At 35.9% G+C, this 22444-nt stretch overlaps 1 protein-coding gene and 1 long non-coding RNA gene across 2 annotated transcripts in view; both read left to right on the top strand.

Moving 5' to 3' along the window:
* Nucleotides 1-22444, top strand: part of LOC127865349 (uncharacterized) — a 151652-nt gene that overhangs the window by 6499 nt on the left and 122709 nt on the right. The window lies entirely within an intron of this gene.
* Nucleotides 1963-15849, top strand: LOC127864408 (uncharacterized). Its single transcript, XR_008041894.1, has 3 exons — nucleotides 1963-2149; nucleotides 2907-3010; nucleotides 14457-15849. It is a non-coding gene; the product is annotated as an uncharacterized LOC127864408 (long non-coding RNA).

Here is a 22444-nt window from a genome sequence, read left to right as displayed (position 1 = left end):
AGGGACACCACATATCACCTAAACAGGATTAGCAGTCCACAAAAGCAAGTCAGGGACACCACATATCACCTAAACAGGATTGGCAGTCCACAAAAGCAAGTCAGGGACACCACATATCACCTAAACAGGATTAGCAGTCTAGGAAAGCAAGTCAGGGACACCACATACCACCTAAACAGGATTTTAATAAGAAAATACTTCCTTTTAACGAAACATTCAATAAAAGCGAAAAGTGTTGTCCATGATTACCCTTTTTTGCAGCAAGTCTCATGAATTAGAGAAAAACCTGTGATAGCTTTATGTGGGCTGTTGGGTAGCTGGCGTCACCTATAACCTCTACTCTCGAGACAATTTAAACTGGATCATCATGAAATTTGTCCATATTGTGGGCGGTGTTAATATTTTGTACAAGTTAAGTAACCAGACAGATCACCTGCAGCATTTCAAAAATTTGTTCTTGTTTACTGAAGACACATTGACAGTTAAACATGTCTGACCTTGCACTCGTGATCAATGTACCCAGTCTTATGAACGGGTGTATTTGATTGACATTCTTATTTTTCATTTCATTGGTGTATGACCATTATGAAAAAATGCTACTTTACTAAGCATTAATTTCATCAGAATTTATGTAATAATTGTAATGTTCTTGACATTGTATACATGTTTAAGTGTGCTGCTCAAATTGCAAACTGTGTAATGCTTTGTTGAGCTTGTCCTGTGTCTAACTTCATTTCACATTTCACATGATGACTTGCCTTAAGTAAAAGACATTGTAGTTATGAATAGAATGATCTCCTGCTGATGCAACTAGAGTTTCACTGTGTTGACATATTATTTTACAGGACAACTTGTCAATGAACAAGGAACCCTTTTCTGAAAATCTCACCCAGCTAATGAACTGTGCGAATGCGCCAAACGCTTACCCTTCAGATAAATGTGATTACAGGCCAAAGGTCAAATTGGTACCAACTGGGCAGCATCCTCAGTCATGTGGGCAGGTTCATGATGCACCATTGTCTCAATATATCTATGAACATCCCAATCTCACAATAAAAGTACAGCAACATGACCTGCAAGGTGGGGATGTTAAACAATTATAATTAAATCCCACAAATCAAGGAGAGGTTATTGTGTAAGTTGTTTAGTCAGAGGTGCGTTTTGTCTGCGTATAGTGTAAAAAGATGTGTATCAAACCCCATCTACAGTTTTTTCAAGGCATTTGATTGGAACTTCAATTGTTTGAATCCGTTGCACCGTGGTTAAGTGGTCATTTTGTGACAAAACTCTATGTTTTCATTGGCGAAGTCTTTATTTTTCAGTGTAATGATTTACTGTCTCTGTATCTCACCAAACATGGGAAATCAGGAGCTGTCTAAGTTATATTCTATTCAGGGTTATGACTACATTTCGCCCAAAGTTGCGCTGTAACTTATATTCAGGGTTATAACTAACATAGTACCAACAGTTGCGCAAAGTTGTTAAAATAGTTGTGTCTAAAAAGCAAAGAAAGCATAGTAATTTGTATCACATGCAATCAATCATGTTCATAAAGGAACCTTCGTGAAATATTATGCTGCATTATGACAAATTCCCCAGTATGTATGTCTTTCAGTTGTACGTTTTCAGTGTCTGGCAATATCCTAGCAACCAACCCACGTGGACACAGCAGCAAAAATAGAATCAGCTGCAGTCTAGTACGCTGTCTGCTATGTTTGAGCTACCTAGTCATAGCAGTTTGTTGCAACTTTGACACACTATGAATGGTTTTAATAAAACCTAAGGAGTTATAGAGCATAATTGTTGATTCATGTGTAAGATCGTAATTATAATGCACTTAAATGAACAATACGGATGCATTGGCATGACAGCCAATACACGTATTAATGCACACACTTAAATATGACTTAATCTTATCTTAATAATTTATTTTATCTAAAGCATTTGCTTCAAAACGTAAGCATATATTGATATATTTGACTTTGCTGTGATTTATTGTTTGATTTTAATCACTCTGCCACTCTTTCTCTATCCAGGTTGAGCATCCTAGGGTGCCTAGCAATGAAATCCTCCACTATGACCTTGTCCTTACCCCAGCACTCACCTGGTGGTCAGGTTGGAGGTCACATCGGCCTGGGTGGTCATGGCAGTAAGAAAGTTTAAGATTTTTACAGAGCATGTTCACCATTTTATTAGCAGTTTTACTGACCCAAATGACATAATTCAATCCCATTTATAAGTGGCAAGATATTTAAATAAACAAACATATAATAACTTCTAATTTAGCCCATATATTGCATTACGTATTTTATTGTATTACAACATGCTTAAAATGTAATCCCAATTTAAAAAAAAACACAAGAATACATTCTGTTTTTACTTTCGGAACTGTATATAATACTTATTTTAGGATATTACACAAAATCCTGTACTGCTGTTTAAATAATGTTTGTAAAAATACATTGAAATCTTTATAAACCCCGCATATAAAATTGATTGCACAGTTAAACTTACATTTATATTGCTTGTTTATTGGAGAAAAAAAATGAACTTGTGACCTCGAAACTCATTCAATTATATTGTTAACCTTCACCACTTGTGAAATAAAGATTGGTCACGCACCCAATAACACAACGTTAGATTTCTATTTATTAAGCTTGATTGCATTGAACATCTTAAACAATAGGACTAGCTATCGAATTCTGGAACGTTGTTGCCACAATTAGGCTTAAGTCATATATTTTAACTTATGCTTGTTTTTTGAAAGTTCATCGCGTTTTTTTGAGAGACTATCAAGTGTGTTGCCAGGGTTGAACCCGCATTTTGATCCTTGACAATTTTTATAAAATGCTTGTAAAATCTTAAAAATTGTTGTCGTGTTTTACACATGAAATGCTTATTTCCAGAAATCTGGATAGCAGAGCGTTGAGTTTGGTCTGGAAGCATTTGCTGTCACAGCTCCATGGTGCAGGACCATCAGTCTAAGAACATCTTGCAGAGCGATCCTTTGGTGAGTTGTTAAGTAATGTGCATGCTTTATAAACATCTTGAGAGCGATCCTTTGGTCAGTTGTTAAGTAATGTGCATGCTTTATAAACATCTTGAGAGCGATCCTTTGGTGAGTTGTTAAGTAATGTGCATGCTTTATAAACATCTTGAGAGCGATCCTTTGGTCAGTTGTTAAGTAATGTGCATGCTTTATAAACATCTTGAGAGCGATCCTTTGGTGAGTTGTTAAGTAATGTGCATGCTTTATAAACATCTTGAGAGCGATCCTTTGGTCAGTTGTTAAGTAATGTGCATGCTTTATAAACATCTTGCAGAGCGATCCTTTGGTGAGTTGTTAAGTAATGTGCATGCTTTATAAACATCTTGCAGAGCGATCCTTTGGTCAGTTGTTAAGTAATGTGCATGCTTTATAAACATCTTGAGAGCGATCCTTTGGTGAGTTGTTAAGTAATGTGCATGCTTTATAAACATCTTGAGAGCGATCCTTTGGTGAGTTGTTAAGTAATGTGCATGCTTTATAAACATCTTGCAGAGCGATCCTTTGGTGAGTTGTTAAGTAATGTGCATGCTTTATAAACATCTTGAGAGCGATCCTTTGGTCTTTTGTTAAGTAATGTGCATGCTTTATAAACATCTTGAGAGCGATCCTTTGGTGAGTTGTTAAGTAATGTGCATGCTTTATAAACATCTTGAGAGCGATCCTTTGGTGAGTTGTTAAGTAATGTGCATGCTTTATAAACATCTTGCAGAGCGATCCTTTGGTGAGTTGTTAAGTAATGTGCATGCTTTATAAACATCTTGAGAGCGATCCTTTGGTCAGTTGTTAAGTAATGTGCATGCTTTATAAACATCTTGAGAGCGATCCTTTGGTCAGTTGTTAAGTAATGTGCATGCTTTATAAACATCTTGAGAGCGATCCTTTGGTCAGTTGTTAAGTAATGTGCATGCTTTATAAACATCTTGCAGAGCGATCCTTTGGTGAGTTGTTAAGTAATGTGCATGCTTTATAAACATCTTGAGAGCGATCCTTTGGTCAGTTGTTAAGTAATGTGCATGCTTTATAAACATCTTGCAGAGCGATCCTTTGGTGAGTTGTTAAGTAATGTGCATGCTTTATAAACATCTTGAGAGCGATCCTTTGGTCAGTTGTTAAGTAATGTGCATGCTTTATAAATATCTTGCAGAGCGATCCTTTGGTGAGTTGTTAAGTAATGTGCATGCTTTATAAACATCTTGCAGAGCGATCCTTTGGTCTTTTGTTAAGTAATGTGCATGCTTTATAAACATCTTGAGAGCGATCCCTTGGTGAGTTGTTAAGTAATGTGCATGCTTTATAAACATCTTGCAGAGTGATCCTTTGGTGAGTTGTTAAGTAATGTGCATGCTTAATAAACATCTTGAGAGCGATCCTTTGGTCAGTTGTTAAGTAATGTGCATGCTTTATAAACATCTTGCAGAGCGATCCTTTGGTGAGTTGTTAAGTAATGTGCATGCTTTATAAACATCTTGAGAGCGATCCTTTGGTGAGTTGTTAAGTAATGTGCATGCTTTATAAACATCTTGAGAGCGATCCTTTGGTCAGTTGTTAAGTAATGTGCATGCTTTATAAACATCTTGCAGAGCGATCCTTTGGTGAGTTGTTAAGTAATGTGCATGCTTTATAAACATCTTGCAGAGCGATCCTTTGGTGAGTTGTTAAGTAATGTGCATGCTTTATAAACATCTTGAGAGCGATCCTTTGGTGAGTTGTTAAGTAATGTGCATGCTTTATAAACATCTTGCAGAGCGATCCTTTGGTCAGTTGTTAAGTAGTGTGCATGCTTTATAAACATCTTGCAGAGCGATCCTTTGGTGAGTTGTTAAGTAATGTGCATGCTTTATAAACATCTTGAGAGCGATCCTTTGGTCAGTTGTTAAGTAATGTGCATGCTTTATAAACATCTCGAGAGCGATCCTTTGGTGAGTTGTTAAGTAATGTGCATGCTTTATAAACATCTTGAGAGCGATCCTTTGGTCAGTTGTTAAGTAATGTGCATGCTTTATAAACATCTTGAGAGCGATCCTTTGGTCAGTTGTTAAGTAATGTGCATGCTTTATAAACATCTTGAGAGCGATCCTTTGGTGAGTTGTTAAGTAATGTGCATGCTTTATAAACATCTTGCAGAGCGATCCTTTGGTCAGTTGTTAAGTAATGTGCATGCTTTATAAACATCTTGCAGAGCGATCCTTTGGTGAGTTGTTAAGTAATGTGCATGCTTTATAAACATCTTGCAGAGCGATCCTTTGGTGAGTTGTTAAGTAATGTGCATGCTTTATAAACATCTTGAGAGCGATCCTTTGGTGCGTTGTTAAGTAATGTGCATGCTTTATAAACATCTTGCAGAGCGATCCTTTGGTCAGTTGTTAAGTAATGTGCATGCTTTATAAACATCTTGAGAGCGATCCTTTGGTGAGTTGTTAAGTAATGTGCATGCTTTATAAACATCTTGCAGAGCGATCCTTTGGTCAGTTGTTAAGTAATGTGCATGCTTTATAAACATCTTGCAGAGCGATCCTTTGGTCAGTTGTTAAGTAATGTGCATGCTTTATAAACATCTTGAGAGCGATCCTTTGGTCAGTTGTTAAGTAATGTGCATGCTTTATAAACATCTTGAGAGCGATCCTTTGGTGCGTTGTTAAGTAATGTGCATGCTTTATAAACATCTTGAGAGCGATCCTTTGGTGAGTTGTTAAGTAATGTGCATGCTTTATAAACATCTTGAGAGCGATCCTTTGGTGCGTTGTTAAGTAATGTGCATGCTTTATAAACATCTTGAGAGCGATCCTTTGGTCAGTTGTTAAGTAATGTGCATGCTTTATAAACATCTTGCAGAGCGATCCTTTGGTGAGTTGTTAAGTAATGTGCATGCTTTATAAACATCTTGCAGAGCGATCCTTTGGTCAGTTGTTAAGTAATGTGCATGCTTTATAAACATCTTGCAGAGCGATCCTTTGGTCATTTGTTAAGTAATGTGCATGCTTTATAAACATCTTGAGAGCGATCCTTTGGTCAGTTGTTAAGTAATGTGCATGCTTTATAAACATCTTGCAGAGCGATCCTTTGGTCAGTTGTTAAGTAATGTGCATGCTTTATAAACATCTTGCAGAGCGATCCTTTGGTCAGTTGTTAAGTAATGTGCATGCTTTATAAACATCTTGAGAGCGATCCTTTGGTGAGTTGTTAAGTAATGTGCATGCTTTATAAACATCTTGAGAGCGATCCTTTGGTGAGTTGTTAAGTAATGTGCATGCTTTATAAACATCTTGCAGAGCGATCCTTTGGTCAGTTGTTAAGTAATGTGCATGCTTTATAAACATCTTGCAGAGCGATCCTTTGGTGAGTTGTTAAGTAATGTGCATGCTTTATAAACATCTTGCAGAGCGATCCTTTGGTGAGTTGTTAAGTAATGTGCATGCTTAATAAACATCTTGCAGAGCGATCCTTTGGTCAGTTGTTAAGTAATGTGCATACTTTATAAACATCTTGAGAGCGATCCTTTGGTCAGTTGTTAAGTAATGTGCATGCTTTATAAACATCTTGAGAGCGATCCTTTGGTGAGTTGTTAAGTAATGTGCATGCTTTATAAACATCTTGAGAGCGATCCTTTGGTGAGTTGTTAAGTAATGTGCATGCTTTATAAACATCTTGAGAGCGATCCTTTGGTCAGTTGTTAAGTAATGTGCATGCTTTATAAACATCTTGAGAGCGATCCTTTGGTCAGTTGTTAAGTAATGTGCATGCTTTATAAACATCTTGCAGAGCGATCCTTTGGTGAGTTGTTAAGTAATGTGCATGCTTTATAAACATCTTGAGAGCGATCCTTTGGTGAGTTGTTAAGTAATGTGCATGCTTTATAAACATCTTGAGAGCGATCCTTTGGTCAGTTGTTAAGTAATGTGCATGCTTTATAAACATCTTGCAGAGCGATCCTTTGGTGAGTTGTTAAGTAATGTGCATGCTTTATAAACATCTTGCAGAGCGATCCTTTGGTGAGTTGTTAAGTAATGTGCATGCTTTATAAACATCTTGAGAGCGATCCTTTGGTCAGTTGTTAAGTAATGTGCATGCTTTATAAACATCTTGAGAGCGATCCTTTGGTGAGTTGTTAAGTAATGTGCATGCTTTATAAACATCTTGCAGAGCGATCCTTTGGTGAGTTGTTAAGTAATGTGCATGCTTTATAAACATCTTGAGAGCGATCCTTTGGTGAGTTGTTAAGTAATGTGCATGCTTTATAAACATCTTGCAGAGCGATCCTTTGGTCAGTTGTTAAGTAATGTGCATGCTTTATAAACATCTTGAGAGCGATCCTTTGGTGAGTTGTTAAGTAATGTGCATGCTTTATAAACATCTTGCAGAGCGATCCTTTGGTCAGTTGTTAAGTAATGTGCATGCTTTATAAACATCTTGCAGAGCGATCCTTTGGTCAGTTGTTAAGTAATGTGCATGCTTTATAAACATCTTGCAGAGCGATCCTTTGGTGAGTTGTTAAGTAATGTGCATGCTTTATAAACATCTTGAGAGCGATCCTTTGGTCAGTTGTTAAGTAATGTGCATGCTTTATAAACATCTTGAGAGCGATCCTTTGGTCAGTTGTTAAGTAATGTGCATGCTATATAAACATCTTGAGAGCGATCCTTTGGTGAGTTGTTAAGTAATGTGCATGCTTTATAAACATCTTGCAGAGCGATCCTTTGGTCAGTTGTTAAGTAATGTGCATGCTTTATAAACATCTTGCAGAGCGATCCTTTGGTGAGTTGTTAAGTAATGTGCATGCTTTATAAACATCTTGCAGAGCGATCCTTTGGTCAGTTGTTAAGTAATGTGCATGCTTTATAAACATCTTGAGAGCGATCCTTTGGTCAGTTGTTAAGTAATGTGCATGCTTTATAAACATCTTGCAGAGCGATCCTTTGGTGAGTTGTTAAGTAATGTGCATGCTTTATAAACATCTTGAGAGCGATCCTTTGGTGAGTTGTTAAGTAATGTGCATGCTTTATAAACATCTTGCAGAGCGATCCTTTGGTGAGTTGTTAAGTAATGTGCATGCTTTACAAACATCTTGCAGAGCGATCCTTTGGTCAGTTGTTAAGTAATGTGCATGCTTTATAAACAATTGCAGAGCGATCCTTTGGTGAGTTGTTAAGTAATGTGCATGCTTTATAAACATCTTGAGAGCGATCCTTTGGTGAGTTGTTAAGTAATGTGCATGCTTTATAAACATCTTGAGAGCGATCCTTTGGTGAGTTGTTAAGTAATGTGCATGCTTTATAAACATCTTGAGAGCGATCCTTTGGTGAGTTGTTAAGTAATGTGCATGCTTTATAAACATCTTGCAGAGCGATCCTTTGGTCAGTTGTTAAGTAATGTGCATGCTTTATAAACATCTTGAGAGCGATCCTTTGGTCAGTTGTTAAGTAATGTGCATGCTTTATAAACATCTTGCAGAGCGATCCTTTGGTCAGTTGTTAAGTAATGTGCATGCTTTATAAACATCTTGCAGAGCGATCCTTTGGTCAGTTGTTAAGTAATGTGCATGCTTTATAAACATCTTGCAGAGCGATCCTTTGGTGCGTTGTTAAGTAATGTGCATGCTTTATAAACATCTTGAGAGCGATCCTTTGGTGAGTTGTTAAGTAATGTGCATGCTTTATAAACATCTTGCAGAGCGATCCTTTGGTCAGTTGTTAAGTAATGTGCATGCTTTATAAACATCTTGCAGAGCGATCCTTTGGTCAGTTGTTAAGTAATGTGCATGCTTTATAAACATCTTGCAGAGCGATCCTTTGGTGCGTTGTTAAGTAATGTGCATGCTTTATAAACATCTTGAGAGCGATCCTTTGGTGAGTTGTTAAGTAATGTGCATGCTTTATAAACATCTTGAGAGCGATCCTTTGGTCAGTTGTTAAGTAATGTGCATGCTTTATAAACATCTTGAGAGCGATCCTTTGGTCAGTTGTTAAGTAATGTGCATGCTTTATAAACATCTTGCAGAGCGATCCTTTGGTCAGTTGTTAAGTAATGTGCATGCTTTATAAACATCTTGAGAGCGATCCTTTGGTGCGTTGTTAAGTAATGTGCATGCTTTATAAACATCTTGAGAGCGATCCTTTGGTGAGTTGTTAAGTAATGTGCATGCTTTATAAACATCTTGAGAGCGATCCTTTGGTGCGTTGTTAAGTAATGTGCATGCTTTATAAACATCTTGAGAGCGATCCTTTGGTCAGTTGTTAAGTAATGTGCATGCTTTATAAACATCTTGCAGAGCGATCCTTTGGTGCGTTGTTAAGTAATGTGCATGCTTTATAAACATCTTGCAGAGCGATCCTTTGGTGAGTTGTTAAGTAATGTGCATGCTTAATAAACATCTTGCAGAGCGATCCTTTGGTGAGTTGTTAAGTAATGTGCATGCTTTATAAACATCTTGAGAGCGATCCTTTGGTCAGTTGTTAAGTAATGTGCATGCTTTATAAACATCTTGCAGAGCGATCCTTTGGTGAGTTGTTAAGTAATGTGCATGCTTTATAAACATCTTGCAGAGCGATCCTTTGGTCAGTTGTTAAGTAATGTGCATGCTTTATAAACATCTTGCAGAGCGATCCTTTGGTGAGTTGTTAAGTAATGTGCATGCTTTATAAACATCTTGAGAGCGATCCTTTGGTCAGTTGTTAAGTAATGTGCATGCTTTATAAACATCTTGAGAGCGATCCTTTGGTGAGTTGTTAAGTAATGTGCATGCTTTATAAACATCTTGAGAGCGATCCTTTGGTGAGTTGTTAAGTAATGTGCATGCTTTATAAACATCTTTAGAGCGATCCTTTGGTGAGTTGTTAAGTAATGTGCATGCTTTATAAACATCTTGAGAGCGATCCTTTGGTCAGTTGTTAAGTAATGTGCATGCTTTATAAACATCTTGCAGAGCGATCCTTTGGTCAGTTGTTAAGTAATGTGCATGCTTTATAAACATCTTTAGAGCGATCCTTTGGTGAGTTGTTAAGTAATGTGCATGCTTTATAAACATCTTGCAGAGCGATCCTTTGGTCAGTTGTTAAGTAATGTGCATGCTTTATAAACATCTTGAGAGCGATCCTTTGGTGCGTTGTTAAGTAATGTGCATGCTTTATAAACATCTTGAGAGCGATCCTTTGGTCAGTTGTTAAGTAATGTGCATGCTTTATAAACATCTTGCAGAGCGATCCTTTGGTCAGTTGTTAAGTAATGTGCATGCTTTATAAACATCTTGCAGAGCGATCCTTTGGTGAGTTGTTAAGTAATGTGCATGCTTTATAAACATCTTGCAGAGCGATCCTTTGGTGAGTTGTTAAGTAATGTGCATGCTTAATAAACATCTTGCAGAGCGATCCTTTGGTCAGTTGTTAAGTAATGTGCATGCTTTATAAACATCTTGAGAGCGATCCTTTGGTCAGTTGTTAAGTAATGTGCATGCTTTATAAACATCTTGAGAGCGATCCTTTGGTGAGTTGTTAAGTAATGTGCATGCTTTATAAACATCTTGCAGAGCGATCCTTTGGTCAGTTGTTAAGTAATGTGCATGCTTTATAAACATCTTGAGAGCGATCCTTTGGTCAGTTGTTAAGTAATGTGCATGCTTTATAAACATCTTGAGAGCGATCCTTTGGTGAGTTGTTAAGTAATGTGCATGCTTTATAAACATCTTGAGAGCGATCCTTTGGTGAGTTGTTAAGTAATGTGCATGCTTTATAAACATCTTGAGAGCGATCCTTTGGTCAGTTGTTAAGTAATGTGCATGCTTTATAAACATCTTGCAGAGCGATCCTTTGGTCAGTTGTTAAGTAATGTGCATGCTTTATAAACATCTTGCAGAGCGATCCTTTGGTCAGTTGTTAAGTAATGTGCATGCTTTATAAACATCTTGCAGAGCGATCCTTTGGTCAGTTGTTAAGTAATGTGCATGCTTTATAAACATCTTGCAGAGCGATCCTTTGGTCAGTTGTTAAGTAATGTGCATGCTTTATAAACATCTTGCAGAGCGATCCTTTGGTCAGTTGTTAAGTAATGTGCATGCTTTATAAACATCTTGCAGAGCGATCCTTTGGTGAGTTGTTAAGTAATGTGCATGCTTTATAAACATCTTGAGAGCGATCCTTTGGTCAGTTGTTAAGTAATGTGCATGCTTTATAAACATCTTGAGAGCGATCCTTTGGTGCGTTGTTAAGTAATGTGCATGCTTTATAAACATCTTGAGAGCGATCCTTTGGTGAGTTGTTAAGTAATGTGCATGCTTTATAAACATCTTGAGAGCGATCCTTTGGTGAGTTGTTAAGTAATGTGCATGCTTTATAAACATCTTGCAGAGCGATCCTTTGGTGAGTTGTTAAGTAATGTGCATGCTTTATAAACATCTTGCAGAGCGATCCTTTGGTGAGTTGTTAAGTAATGTGCATGCTTTATAAACATCTTGAGAGCGATCCTTTGGTCAGTTGTTAAGTAATGTGCATGCTTTATAAACATCTTGAGAGCGATCCTTTGGTCAGTTGTTAAGTAATGTGCATGCTTTATAAACATCTTGAGAGCGATCCTTTGGTCAGTTGTTAAGTAATGTGCATGCTTTATAAACATCTTGAGAGCGATCCTTTGGTGAGTTGTTAAGTAATGTGCATGCTTTATAAACATCTTGCAGAGCGATCCTTTGGTCAGTTGTTAAGTAATGTGCATGCTTTATAAACATCTTGAGAGCGATCCTTTGGTCAGTTGTTAAGTAATGTGCATGCTTTATAAACATCTTGAGAGCGATCCTTTGGTCAGTTGTTAAGTAATGTGCATGCTTTATAAACATCTTGCAGAGCGATCCTTTGGTGAGTTGTTAAGTAATGTGCATGCTTTATAAACATCTTGAGAGCGATCCTTTGGTCAGTTGTTAAGTAATGTGCATGCTTTATAAACATCTTGCAGAGCGATCCTTTGGTGAGTTGTTAAGTAATGTGCATGCTTTATAAACATCTTGCAGAGCGATCCTTTGGTCAGTTGTTAAGTAATGTGCATGCTTTATAAACATCTTGAGAGCGATCCCTTGGTGAGTTGTTAAGTAATGTGCATGCTTTATAAACATCTTGCAGAGCGATCCTTTGGTGAGTTGTTAAGTAATGTGCATGCTTTATAAACATCTTGCAGAGCGATCCTTTGGTGAGTTGTTAAGTAATGTGCATGCTTAATAAACATCTTGCAGAGCGATCCTTTGGTGAGTTGTTAAGTAATGTGCATGCTTTATAAACATCTTGCAGAGCGATCCTTTGGTGAGTTGTTAAGTAATGTGCATGCTTTATAAACATCTTGCAGAGCGATCCTTTGGTGAGTTGTTAAGTAATGTGCATGCTTAATAAACATCTTGCAGAGCGATCCTTTGGTGAGTTGTTAAGTAATGTGCATGCTTTATAAACATCTTGAGAGCGATCCTTTGGTCAGTTGTTAAGTAATGTGCATGCTTTATAAACATCTTGCAGAGCGATCCTTTGGTCAGTTGTTAAGTAATGTGCATGCTTTATAAACATCTTGCAGAGCGATCCTTTGGTCAGTTGTTAAGTAATGTGCATGCTTTATAAACATCTTGCAGAGCGATCCTTTGGTCAGTTGTTAAGTAATGTGCATGCTTTATAAACATCTTGCAGAGCGATCCTTTGGTGAGTTGTTAAGTAATGTGCATGCTTTATAAACATCTTGCAGAGCGATCCTTTGGTCAGTTGTTAAGTAATGTGCATGCTTTATAAACATCTTGCAGAGCGATCCTTTGGTGAGTTGTTAAGTAATGTGCATGCTTTAAAAACATCTTGAGAGCGATCCTTTGGTGAGTTGTTAAGTAATGTGCATGCTTTATAAACATCTTGCAGAGCGATCCTTTGGTGAGTTGTTAAGTAATGTGCATGCTTTATAAACATCTTGCAGAGCGATCCTTTGGTGAGTTGTTAAGTAATGTGCATGCTTTATAAACATCTTGCAGAGCGATCCTTTGGTCAGTTGTTAAGTAATGTGCATGCTTTATAAACATCTTGCAGAGCGATCCTTTGGTCAGTTGTTAAGTAATGTGCATGCTTTATAAACATCTTGCAGAGCGATCCTTTGGTGAGTTGTTAAGTAATGTGCATGCTTTATAAACATCTTGCAGAGCGATCCTTTGGTCAGTTGTTAAGTAATGTGCATGCTTTATAAACATCTTGAGAGCGATCCTTTGGTGAGTTGTTAAGTAATGTGCATGCTTTATAAACATCTTGAGAGCGATCCTTTGGTCAGTTGTTAAGTAATGTGCATGCTTTATAAACATCTTGAGAGCGATCCTTTGGTCAGTTGTTAAGTAATGTGCATGCTTTATAAACATCTTGAGAGCGATCCTTTGGTCAGTTGTTAAGTAATGTGCATGCTTTATAAACATCTTGAGAGCGATCCTTTGGTCAGTTGTTAAGTAATGTGCATGCTTTATAAACATCTTGCAGAGCGATCCTTTGGTGAGTTGTTAAGTAATGTGCATGCTTTATAAACATCTTGCAGAGCGATCCTTTGGTGAGTTGTTAAGTAATGTGCATGCTTTATAAACATCTTGAGAGCGATCCTTTGGTCTTTTGTTAAGTAATGTGCATGCTTTATAAACATCTTGCAGAGCGATCCTTTGGTCAGTTGTTAAGTAATGTGCATGCTTTATAAACATCTTGCAGAGCGATCCTTTGGTCAGTTGTTAAGTAATGTGCATGCTTTATAAACATCTTGCAGAGCGATCCTTTGGTGAGTTGTTAAGTAATGTGCATGCTTTATAAACATCTTGCAGAGCGATCCTTTGGTGAGTTTTTTTAGTAATGTGCATGCTTTTATGCATGCCCCCAAGTTCAGAGATGTGTGGGTGCATGTAGATTCACCCTTTTCTGTCCATACATCCATCAAACTGTCAGATGTGTGTATCTAGTCTAATATCGAAAATAATTGCTTCTTGTGTGATGAAACTTTTTTGGTTCATTTTTCATTGACATAAGTAGAGTTTTAAAATAAAAGTAAAATGTGGGTGCATGTAGGCAAACCATTTTACCTACTTCACACAAATCATTTGAGTTTTCTCAGAAATAACTCTTGCTAAATGCATGTTTTGGGGCAATCAGCAAGAAGGCCCTCGCCATAATAGTTTGGTACTATTTTTCTAATTGCAAAAAAGCATTTTATCAAATATCCCAAAGTATTTGGTAAGAAAGCGAGTATCCTTTACCATAATTTATGAATATTAATTATTATTTTATCAATAGTCTCAGGACTAGCATTTCTTTTATGGATTCAAATCAGATTGGTGTAACACTCAATGGGAGTATGTGCGTGTTCTTGTTTGTTTTAATCAGTATCAAACATATAATGTAATAATGACATTTACAGTCACGAGTCTTTCTATTTTCAGATGCCAATTGAAGAAATCAAACACCAATCCCCAACCCCAAACACAGCCTGTTGTAGCAGCTGTTACCATATTGACCCAGGTCAACCCTAAGAAGCTTGGATACAGATACTGTTTTATAAATGCTAGTCTCTTCGTACTTCGTGGTCTGTTAAGCTCTAACTCTAACAAGTCTCTTCTTTGAATTGTGTGGCGGATGGACAATGAATTACCTTGTTCAGATTGAAATGGCAGAATGACAAATTACAACAATTTCAGTGGAAAGCCAGAAAGTCATGTGGCCAGCCACGTTTTTTATTTGACCAGTCAAGGTGTGTTATGTGACCAGTCAAGGTGTGTTATTTGACCAGTCATGGTGTGTTATGTGACCAGTCAAGGTGTGTTATGTGGCCAGTCAAGGTGTCTTATGTGACCAGTCAAGGTGTGTTATGTGACCAGTCAAGGTGTGTTATGTGACCAGCCAAGATGTGTTCAAAGAAAAACATTATTACATGTATCATGAGAACTATGATGCTGTCAGTCATTTAATGTTAAAGGCTTTGGTTAAATATAGTATGTAAAGTTGTATTATAAGCACACATATTACTTCATCTGTATTATGAAACTTTCACTACAGATTTTGATACTGATTATGACAAATGCATGGGAAAAAATACCCTAGATTTTTTGTAAATGATTTTAAGATTGTCAAATCTGTTCAAATGATGCAGGTCACTTGAGCAAAATTGGGGAAAAGGCATTAATTGCATGTAATAAGGCAGTTTCAGGTTTATAAGCTTTTACAAGTAATAAAAATGTGCTTTTTAAAAGAATTGTTCAGAAAGGTTGAATTTTTAACGCTTCAGTTTTGATCGGTCTATTAATTTTCTGAATACAATACTCAACAGTTAACTCTATCAGGTCGCTTTTTTATCGAGAATCTTGCTTATTGTCGTACTTTTTCAAGAGAATATTTACAAATTGTTGGCAAAATTGTCAATTCTGTATTTACTACCATTACTTTGTTGAATTGAATGGATATGGTTTGTTACTGAAGTAGAAAATGACCCTTGCGTTATTTGAGATCCTTTAAATGAAAATGAGAAATTAAACAAAGAGTTAATAAATTAGTGTTATGAATCGTTGCAAACGTTATTATTGTTAATTTGTGTTCATAGATCATATGCTTGCATACTCATAAGGGTTCACATTCGTTTTTGGATAATATAACTTATTATGCTTTATATTTTTGTATACACATTTAGAGCACCAGATTGTATCATCTTGAATCAGTGAGTAACTTAACCTAAATTTCTTGATCACTGTATGTGGGTATATTATGCCATCTATATATAGATCACCTGCAAACAATTGTATCTTTGATGTAAATTTTTCATTTATTTTCGTCATGTTTATTAGAAAAGTCACTTTGTTCATTCATTTGTACAAACCATTACTATTAAAATACATTAATTGTGTGATTGCTTATGTTTGTATTAAAGAGTTTCAATAATGCAGCATAACATATTTCGAAGAGACAAATATACATAGTGATATAGAAACACCTTGTTATATTCGATTCGCTAAAAATAAATTTGATAACAACTTAAAATGTGTTTACTTTTAGTTTTTAGCATAGGTGCGTTTACGCACCTATGCTTATGGTATATACCACATTTCAAAAATCCACATCGATTGGTTACCCTTTATGAAGCCTTACCTGATCAAAAATCAGACGAAATATCTATTTAATTTAGTATATGGTCATTCTTACAATATTTTTTTTGGAAACGCTTTTCTAACGTTTTCTTCCAAGAATATTGATGACACCGTTTTTAGTGAATTTTTCTAAGACCGTTTTATGTCATAAAATCTTCTTATAACCTAAAACAAATTTCGTTCGTAAAACAATTCTATCTGCACTATAAATCTCAATCTCCTACGCAGTGGCCTCCCTTATACTAGAAGTTACTGACCAGGCGAAGCAAGGGAAGTAACTGCTGTGAGGAGTTTCTATAAAAATCTGCATTTAGAAATCTGTATTCAGAACTCAATCTGTTGTGCACGTCTGCATCTAATGCTTACCACAAGTTTTACGACAAATTCTTGACGCAGACGAATAGGGTAGCGTCTATTTTCATTTGTGAAAACAATAGTTCTATACAGATCTGTCCGTGCTTAAATTTTGAAAGGCTTGGGTAATTATTTTTCATAAGCGTTTCAAACACTGATGTAAATGGAAAGATTATCTATTTAAATAGTCGGTAATTGTTTGAAATTATTGATTTGAGAAATTCGCGGATGGCGATATCGAACTACATTATACCACGTGACGCCATTCTTCCCTGTATCTTGCACCTATGCTTTTAACGCCATCGGCGCTCTCGTTATTATCTTAAGAAAAATTCATACCTCGATATTTGAAATCAGTCACTTACAAATAAAGGTAAATCAATGTCATATGTTAACAGCTGTCAAGAATACAATTGTCTCTATTGGTAATATATGAGAGCAATATTATTTGCTAAAGAAATACGTGTCCTTTGATAGATGATATCTGTGTACACAACTGAACATAACAAAGTAAACACATACAGAATTTCAAGTAAAGTAAAAGTCTACAAGGATTTTGTGGAATAAACCAATTAAAAATATAGGCAAAATGCATCAACATTGACATTTATTAAAATCTATTAAATTTGGATGATTATTCAGTGCGTAAAATTATGTAATTGTTAGAAGTGAATGTTCTGCCTAAAATTAATCTTTATGACATATTTATATTTCAACGATGATATTATACGTGTACTTGTATTATAGTTGATTTATAGTTTATAATGAATAGTAAAATTGTTCTAGTTTTATCTCAGTTTGTTACACGTTGAACCTTCCACATAAGATATCAGTGGAGCGCCTTCACAGGGGCCAGTGGCTAAGGTGTGGCTGTTTATGTTAAGCTTTTATTGAATGCATGAAACATATTTGTTTTGTTGTTAAACAGCTGAAAATTACTTTGTGTTTTAAAATTGTTTGACATGCTTTATGTATACCATATTGATATATAGAACACACAATAAACATTTTGCGATAATTTGTATGTTTTTTTTTGTCTATCCGTCCCTCCGTTGGTCGGCCATATCACTTGTCGACCATGATGACCCTTAACAATTTGAAGAACTGTTCCATACAGAGAAATCACATAATGCACATGGTGATAGGTCTTCATGCACTATACCACCTTTTGACTTTAGAAACAAAATAACGACGGGATATGCAGGCTTGTCGTTTGTTGTAATAAACGAGCTAAAATCCATTGTTTCTTTATCATTCTGCCTGCGATTTAAGTGTTAGCTTCCACCAATGTTTACCATCACGAGACAGAGTTTGGCTTGTTCTCTTCTCAAATTTAAAAGTCACACTCAAGAGTTCAAATTCAAGTCAAAACTATTACTTCATTATCATTGTGCATTTTTTTATTACCATGTCAGATATATTTATCATGCGGAGATGTGTATATGACCCTTGTCCCCAGCCCAAAAGTTGCTTGTCAAATGAGCAATATTTAGCGTGTCCAGTGTGCAACTTAATTATTCCTCATGAACTTTCAAAGTAACTCGCACTAACTGTTCAACATCTGGTGATGGCAAAGACTTACCAATATACATTGAACAGTCTTTGGTGATGGCATGTCATGCATTAATCCTGTGCCCCTTGCGAACAGATCAATGTCACACTAAGTGATGTGCGATTGGTCATTGTCGTCTTGGGTACTACTTACATGTACCCCGGGTACTTTTAAAGTAACATTACTACTCAAAATCAACGGCCACTTTGTACAATATTTCGTTAAATAAAGTTAAACAATTAAAAACCATTGTTCCTTATGACAATTGCCGAAATTTAAACGCCAGGTGTAGTCTAGTAAAATAGATGTGTGTGGATACAAAATGCTCGTTACGTTACGTTACGGTTTTATTATGGTACCATTATAGTGTTCGTGTGTCGTATGAATAGATATATTCGCAGGAAATTAGCATGGAATTTATTGTGGCCACAAATAAATAAAAAGTAGTATTTTGTATATACAAAAATCTATTTAATCATACCACATCTAGCGTTGACATTGTGGCTATTGCTATAAGGAACGCTGATTGTATAGGTGTTTACTTCATTTTACGAAACACTTTATGAAACTTTCTTTGATTTTGAGCGTTATAGAGACTTTAAGTATACTTACATGTAAACCGAGTACGGTAAATATACTAAAACGTACCCGATGATTTAACACTAAATCGGTCGTTGTCGGCTTTTAAAAAAAAAATAAGTATGTTCACTTTCATGTCAATTTTCTGTGTAAAGGCCTTTATATTATCTGAACTCATAATCAAAAAGCATGTTGATGTAGTTTTTTGTTTGTTTAAGATAAACAATATCGTTTTAAGTCAATCGGTAGCGCGTTTTACGACATGGGATTTTGGGCGGGAATACAACTCGAATATCAACCGGGTAAATTTAAGTATGTTTACCTTACCCGGGGTACATGTAAAAATACTTAAGAGTACCTGGGGTACATGTAACTAGTACCCAAACCGACAATGGCCATTCGAGCCTTAGTGATAGAAATGTCAAACATGGGCTTCCTGCAGTTTGTTGAATAATTACACGAATTGTTGGCCATGTGATTTACATGTTACCGGCTATCATCTAGCACTTTTATCTGCTCATCATTCGTACCACTCTTTGTTATGTATTGTTTGGTATTTATAGTTAAAACCAATAATTTTGGAATTTTTCTAAGGAAACATAAGCGAGCATTATGTTACAATATCTTAAGGGGACAGTTTCACATATTTTTACATGTATTGAAGTTTGTCATTAAAAGCTTTATATTGCTAAATACAAACATTGATTTTAAAAGCTCCAGTTAAAGACTAGAAAAAAAAGCAAAAATAAAAAAACAGTATTTCACTTACGTATATCGTTTGAGTGCATATATCTTTATCCCATCCACTAAGTAAGTTTAACACTTTCCCTTTTAATTGATAACACATGTTTGTATGTTTTCCAATTTATTGACAAAAACGATACAAACGCTATTGATCTACCTATCTAGAAACAAATTGTCAAAAGTTTTGTTTAATTTGTTTAACTATATTGAATACTATCTTTATTAATATACCACATTTTATTTGCTGCCTCATTTGTCTGTGAACGAGTCCCATTAAGCAGGGACAAAGTATTGAGTCTTCGATTTAGTTCTTTTATCAATGTTGGCCCATGCGTTTTAAGTTAAGAACGTGAACTGTTCAAGGTCATTTGTGCATGGCAGGCACACATGGAAGTGTGGCGCTTCTGGTTTGGGTGGCTCTTGTTCTGTGGTCCCTCCTGAACCACTCTAAAGAACCTCGTTCCCGGACGCGCAGCAGACGGCGCTTCATCCTGGATATGGCCGAAAGTCTGGAACTCACACCCAGCATACCTCGTTGTCGCACTGCAAATCGCCGGCTCCAGGCTGCATCGGCTCGACGTGGTAAACTGGGATAAATCATTTGAAACATTCTATAAGTAGTGCGTTTGACCAGCGCGATGATAGCGCGGATAGACTTGTGTCTCCCTGCTCCAAGTTGTTTGGGCATGTAGGACGCAAGACGCGTGGACAAACTTATGTGTAAGGGAGGGATATGAGGCGAGTAGTGGGCGAGTAAGAAACCAGACGCGGTGACGTAATTGAGTGTTAGAAAAGTTAGCGATGGGAATAGGGGCGAGTAGGTTGCGAGTGGTACACCGGGCGCGGAGACATAATTCAATGTAAGGGGAGGGAGATGGGGGAGGGTTACATAAAAGGAAGTAAAATATAAAGTTACAGATAACGCATTGCAGTTGTTGAATTTTGAACTTAAAATACACTAATGAGAAAAATGCGCTAAACACAGCATCTTAAAAGTTGCGCTAACATGTTAACAATTAAATGCTGTAAAACAGCATATTGTCACAAATATACATTATAATTAGTCGATGGTTTAGCCAGTCGCTTTTGCGACAATAAAGAGAGAATGTTTTCGTCTTCCAAACCTTTCTATGCACATAATTACTGTTGTTGTTAATTCAAGATATCTATAATATATTGTCCATAAGATAATTAGTTGTATGGCTTCTTAGTTAGCCCATTAAACATTTTAAGCTGTATCACTTTGTGCGAGGTCAATAAGAAGCCGTTTTATGAATTTATTTAATCGAGTAGCTTTCTTACTCCAGCATACAACGCAATAACATGACAGACGCTAGCCTTACTGTTTTAACGTTACTCACTGAGGACAGATTGGAGCTAGCGGACCGTCGTTAGGCATGAACGTCGCGTTACAATACGGGAAGCTTGGCTCTGAGTCTATTAGATCTTCCACGAGGAAAGTTGACCGCTTAATTCTCGTTGGCGAAGTCTTGTTAATGTTCTTCAGTGCACGTTTCATTTTGTATATGAAGGTCTCAATACATTTGCGGTTAAGAAGCTGATTAGACAGTACAACGCCTTATAATATCACTTTTCTTGTTAATTTGATATCCGGAATCACTTAGAATGATTATATGCGATAGAACAGTTTTATAAATAGTTTTTGTGTGCAGGTTCGCCGCGCACGCAGTGCTTAGATTTGTATGAGCTGTTATTTATACGGGCGAGTGAATATCTACCGCTAATTACAGGTTGTTGGATGTTAAACGCTAATCGCCTTAATCCTAATGATTATTAAATGGGAGCACTATATATATATATATATATATATATATATATATATATATATATATATATATATATATATATATATATATATATATATATATATATATATATATATATATATATATATATATATATATAGTCTAATCTTACGCTTAAATGACGGAGCGGTATTGAGTAGCAACAACAACAACAACAACCTTTATTAGCATATAAGCATAATACAATGCTTTTTTGCCACAAAACAGAAAGTTACGCAGTGTGTGTGTTAAAAATACATTAATTCAATATTCAATTTGAGAAGTTTACATAAAACAGTAGTACAGCAGTGATCAATATACTTATATCATCAACTGTAATACGAGGAAAATGTAGAATTATTTTAATTATACAAACATATTCAATGAAAAAAATAAAATTATAAATAGCATGGCTATGTCTTGTAGAAGTTAACAATTATAACTGATTGTCCATATTATTACGCATTTCATTAGCATTGAAAATATATTCAGCAAGGTTTATTATGTCTTTTTTATTTGCCGACTGCATTAGAAAGTCAAATTTATTGAACATTGGCCACCTTTGAAAATATGATTTTAAATGTTTCTTTCTAATTTCTCTATATAAAGGACAAACAAGTAGAAAGTGATACTCGTTTTCTATAGCGTGTCAGTTGCAAAACTTATATTTTCTATTTTCGCGTAGTATGTTATTATAACGACCTCTTTCGATTTCTTATTTGTTATAAAATAAAGATATGGTTCTAACTCAAAAGTGTTTTAAAATCTACAATAGCTCATGAGTCTAGGGGAATTATTTATTTCACTTAGCAATTAGAGACCCTGTTTTGCAAGCTTTGTAAACTGTTGTTTTCACACGGTATATCCAAAGGAATTGTTCAAAAATTATATTATAATTAGCGCTGATGATAATTATTAGGTTAAGGCGAGGAAGATAGAAGGTAATTCTAATAAAGCAGATCTAAAGTCAAATTCGGATACTGGGGAGAATAACTAGTATACAAATAACTAAAACTTAGGGACCCTGGTTTGCGAGCTTTGTAAACTGTTGTTTTAACACGTTATTTCCAAAGGAATGTTTAATTATAATTTGTAATTATGATTAGTATTAGTTCGAGGTGAGGAAGATAGCAGATAATCCTAATAAATCAAACCCAAAGTCAAATTTGGATACTGGGGATAATAACTAGTATAAAAGTAACTAAAACTCTGCTAACGATATAAAAGTTAGCCGTATGGGCCAGGGAGTGTATAAATTG

Source organism: Dreissena polymorpha, chromosome 1 (assembly GCF_020536995.1).
Source record: "Dreissena polymorpha isolate Duluth1 chromosome 1, UMN_Dpol_1.0, whole genome shotgun sequence".
NCBI lineage: Eukaryota > Metazoa > Mollusca > Bivalvia > Myida > Dreissenidae > Dreissena > Dreissena polymorpha.
Note: the sequence above shows the minus strand (reverse complement) of the source record. Positions and strands in the feature narration are given on the sequence as shown.